This window comes from Gavialis gangeticus, unplaced genomic scaffold, assembly GCF_001723915.1.
Source record: "Gavialis gangeticus isolate Ggan-Ray unplaced genomic scaffold, GavGan_comp1, whole genome shotgun sequence".
Classification (NCBI taxonomy): Eukaryota; Metazoa; Chordata; order Crocodylia; family Gavialidae; genus Gavialis; species Gavialis gangeticus.
The window spans coordinates 20,185,181-20,190,150 of NW_017729025.1; the positions used below are offsets into that span (position 1 = coordinate 20,185,181).

Here is a 4,970-nt window from a genome sequence, read left to right on the forward strand (position 1 = left end):
TATGTATTCACCTGGAACTTGTGTTTGCAGAAGCAGGCAGCCTGCCAACAACAGAGTCAAAACTTTTTTTCTTGTGTGTGTTTGACATTCTTTAAAAAAAAAAAATCAAAATATTTAACAAAACAGTTTGAATAAATTGTGGAATGAAAAATCAATCATGCTGCTGGCTTTACATGTGCAACCAAGTCCTGCTCAACCACTCTGTGTGTATATATATGCACAAATGTATATGTATAGTGACTGGCTAAACTTTTGAATCTAGCTGAGCTTTCTTTGAGCTGTTCAATGCCGTCAGCTTCTGCTTCCTGGATTTGGATGTTTAGTGCTAAAAATATTTGTCTCCATGATAACATGATCCCGACTGCCTATTCCAGAAGGTTGCACCATGTTGTATTTTAATATTTCAAACAGGAAATGTCAAGGTCTGAGATGTTCAGCCCAGCCTCTGATACCTGCACATAGCCATGTAATCCTTTAGATTATTAGGGGGTGAGTCACCTTAGGTGTGGATGGTTTCCAGACCAAGCTTTCAGTGAATTGGGCCTGTGCCACCCTTCAGACCCTGGTTTAGGATCTTCAAGTTTGCTTGCAGAGGAGGCACGGGAGGGAAACCCTTATGAACATTCAAGGAGCTCTCTCCTACCCCATCTCATATCTTCAGTTCCCTGTTTTTACTTCATGTTAATACAGCTCACCAAACCTGAGTCCTTCCCTGGTTTTTTCCTTCCCTTCCAGGTCTCTGTATCTAAGACCTTCTTCACAGTTTTGTAAACGCCTCTCATAAAACCTACTGGGTTTTATATGTCCCATGTATACCATATGCCTGAAAAAGCAGATAACCTTCCTCTTGTCCTCTTGTTTTCAAAACCTTCCTACATTTGCTACCTCCATCTCTGTAATCTTCTGTTTTCCCTTGATTTAGCAGGTAATCTGGCTAGAAGAGGGACTGCGTCTTTACATGAATGGCAGAGAGGCACATTCCCTTCTGGTGTGATTTGCATCATGCAGAGCTGGTTTCATAGTTTGTTATTTAAGACCTGGTTCTCAAGTGAGGTCTGTACTAGTGCATGCAAAATAGACACACAAATATGTGCCCAATTTTCAGTAGCAAATGCCTGTTTTCCATGTGCCAATGCAGCAAGTGGAAATGCAAATTACTGTGCTCATTTGTACGTTCTCCCAGGTTTTTTTAGACTTGGGTCCTAAGGGTATTTAATGTGCAGAATTTCAGATACTCAAAACATCATTAAAATGGGTTGTATAAAACCGTATAAGCAATGCATACAACATTTGCCCTGCCACAAAATCATCTCTTCTGCAAGCACGATCATTTCCTCGGCACTCGCCTATTTTTCACCTGTTCTTGTTCTGCTCTGGTGTGTTGGGAAAACAGCGGGCTGCACTACAGGACACTCCCAAGTTCCTGTTTCTTTCTAGTTTGCATTTTGCTGCCTCCCCTGGGCTCCTGCCTGCTTCACAACATACAAAGATCAGTAAAATCTCTGGATGGAGCAAACACCAGCCCATTGCGCCGATCGCTCGCAGCTTGCTTTTTTCTTGTCAGGTTATCAGAAGTCTTGCTTTTGCAAATGGGGGAACAGAAGGAGGGGCCATGAACTTGAATAGACCAGTTTCCACCAGTGCTAAGCACCTTCCCTCATTTATTACACCAGTATCCGGATGCTTTGCCAAGGCAGCATGAAGGCGACTGACACTCCCTGGCTTTAAATCACTTCAGTGGTGCAAGTGCAGGATACAGTCAGGTCGGCTAATGCCAGCATTCAATTTTTTGATGCTATGCAGAACTGACAATTAAAGACTTGAACAGAGCAGCCTTGAAGTGAATGTGTGAACTCGAGTGTTGTGATAAGCAACATGTACCTAGTACAGACACATCTGTTGGTATATATGTATGGTTGGTGACTCACGCATCCCCCAAGGCAAGGCTGGGGAAGAATCTCAGGAAGAGGGGGGTTTGTTTGGCACTTTCCTATCCCATGCATTTGCAGTCACAAGAAACTGGGCTGGATCTCTCCCTGGATACATCCTAGTGCTCGGCGCTGTGAGCAAACTGCACGCTGAAAGCCATGTATCACCTCCCTCTCTATGTCAATCCGAGCGTGCAACGAGTACGGCCTCTCTCTGCGGAGCCTGCCCTAGCTGAAGCAGCACAGCAGCTCCTTAGTACAGAAGGGATTGGGTTTCACAGGCGGTGTGATCTGTGACTGCACTCTTTGGCTTAGGCTATGGCAACAAGCCTCATTGGGGCTTAGCCTTTCCCTCTCTGAGTGTAGAGGAACGCCCCAGTCTACATAGAAGGAAAATTGTTTTGCTGCATTTCTGCACAGCCCTCACTTCAAATGCAGTAGAGAGAGAGAGAGAGATTGGGCAGGCTCTGGACTGGTGTTCTGGGCTATTTCAACTTCAGGGCAACTTTAGAGAACTTCAGTTATTTTGGGTAAGTTTGTTTAAGTCTCTCTCTCTCTCTCTCCCCCCTCTCTCTCTGCCTCCTTTTTCTGCAATGCAGTTCGCACAACTTTGCAGTAAATTAAAGGGATTTTTAAACGAGGAACTTTAGCTCTGGGTGTCCTTTGGTGTAATAACTTGTCAGATTATAACTGTCATGCCAGCAGCTACCACCCTTGAGGAGTGAAGCATACATCTCCGTGCGCACCACCCCCCTGCTTCTAGAGAAACCTAATGAGGAAAGATTTAAAGTAAGGTACTTTACACAAGTCAACCATGTATGAAGCTGTGCCCACAGCTAAAACTTCTGCATCTGATATCCATTTTTGTCTAGGTCTCGTGCTTAGAGAGAAACAGATTTATGAGAGATTAGTGAGTTTAACACATGCTTGACAGCGCTCTGATGTGGTTTCCTGAGACGGGAGATTTAGCACTTGTGCATAAACTTCACATGCTTTCAGGGAAGGATCCGCTTGGAGTCCTGTGCATTTGCACCATTCAACCATCTCTATTTCAAGCATACACGTTGCTTTCCCTCCTCCCCACTCTTTGCACCGCACAGGAGAACCCAAACGCAGGCATTGTGAAACTCTGCTTAAAGGAAATTAAAGCCACAGCCCTAAACTGCTTCAGAGCATTGCAGTGTGCACCCAGCTGTTTGACTGCAGTAACATTGATTTATAAATGTAAAGGAATCTCGTGTGAGTGCTTTGCGTTAAATATGTACATTGGTATTTTTACAGGGGATTTATTACAAGAGGAATGCTGTATGTATGCATATTACATATCAATAAATACCGTCCGCAATATATATAGCACCTTGGAATGTGTGCTTGGCACCAAAATGCCGTATTTTGGTAGTTTATGAGATAAGGATCAATCGCTCAAATGTTTAAAAGAGATATACAAATGAGATCCCACATATCTTTCCTATGAGTGGTAGGACTACTCTAGAAAAACCTGATAATAATTAAGATTTGTCTCTCTGACTAAATTCCAATAATCCCATCATTCGACCCATGTCATTAATGCTAACTTCAAACCCAAATTATCTGAAGCAGGGCTTTTGCATTGAGTTTCTAGCTAGTCTGTGCATTGAATGAGAAAGAGCTAGCATCTTTGACAGGCAAGAAGAAAAACATTATCCAAAAACCATCCCGGAGAGGGAACAGTTCAGATATGAAATTTATGAAGCAAGAAACTCTGAAGGTTTAGTTGCGTTCAGTGACTGCCACATACACTGTTCTGATCATTACTACCTGTTATGTACAAAAGTACAAAATGTTGGCTCCAACCTAACTGTAATTATTGCTTAAGTTATACACCTTGTTATGCCAAAGAGTGAGTAAGAAAAGTGCCAGCTCCAAAAGAGATTAAGCCAGAGATTATTTTTTTTGCAAATGAGCTTCTTCCCACACTTGCTGCTGATGTACTTGTATTAACAGTGCAGAAAATCCATGCAGTTTAATTAGCATCATGAAATGCGTCATGTTTCAGAGCTTTATTGGGCTGCTGCATTCGTTATTTTTGAAGTTGCTATTTGTACAACCTTAAAAGTTAAATGCTAAAACTGTACTAGTTCTGCTTGAGTGCTTGCAAGTCCCACGCTCGCTTTCAGGGTTGTTTTTTTTATGAGTTACTAGAGATTTGTCAGCTGAAATCACATTTTACTATTTTTGGTGTGGCCCTCTCATAAAGTAAACTCAACTATTAGATTACAAGGTTTGTGTAAATCTTTTTCAGCTAATGTTGGTTTGACCATACTCGGGCCTTACAAGTAATTCATTGAAGATGGCTAAACTCCAATGTAAAGCTGTTTTTAGCATGAAAGATGTTAAGTTTGTTTAGTCAGAAGTGGTGTCAGTAATTTCTTAGTGTTGATTACCCCCTGATTTGGGAAGAGTGAATGTTTTAGGGTATTAATCATCTTGGAAGGTCAGTCTGCATACTCGGCTGTGCGGTCAACTTGCCTTTATTCACTTATAGTGGGAGTTGGAGCTCATCCCTGATGTGAAATCTGGCAGTTTGTGTAGAATATACAGCCAGGGAAATAAACCTTTAAAGGCCTGATACTGCCCTCATTGACTTCAGCAAGCTGAGAATCAGAAGTAAGGGCCAAATTCTTCTACTCTTCCTTGAGATTTTACTATCTTGGCAAGTTTTCCAAGGCATTGTGAAGAGCATGGAGTTAGGTGAAGCAGAATCTGGCCTTTAATGCCTTCTTCAGAGAAGTATTCTACCTTCCACATAGCTGTCAGAAGTTATGCTCCTTGGTTTGAGTCTTTAAAGAATCACAGAACTTCTTTGCCTTGAATATACTGGCTTTGAAAAAAGCCAGTTGTCCTGTGTTGAAATAGGGAGTCTCTGGGATTCTTCACATCATCATCATAATAGACTAATCAGTCAGGAAATAAAATAGATGCATTTTAAAGACAAGAAAGTAACGTACAATTGATCACATCATTTTACATGGAGCTGTTTTTGCATGTTGTAATCCCTTCAGT

General features: G+C 41.9%; 1 protein-coding gene across 1 annotated transcript in view; it reads left to right on the forward strand.

Annotated features, from left to right (window-relative positions):
- Positions 1-2,322: 2,322 nt before the first annotated feature.
- AHNAK2 (AHNAK nucleoprotein 2) overlaps positions 2,323-4,970 on the forward strand; it is an 86,513-nt gene continuing 83,865 nt past the window's right edge. The window contains exon 1 of the mRNA XM_019519893.1: positions 2,323-2,458. The gene's annotated coding sequence lies outside the window, so the exon portion shown is untranslated. The remainder of the gene's footprint in view (positions 2,459-4,970) is intronic.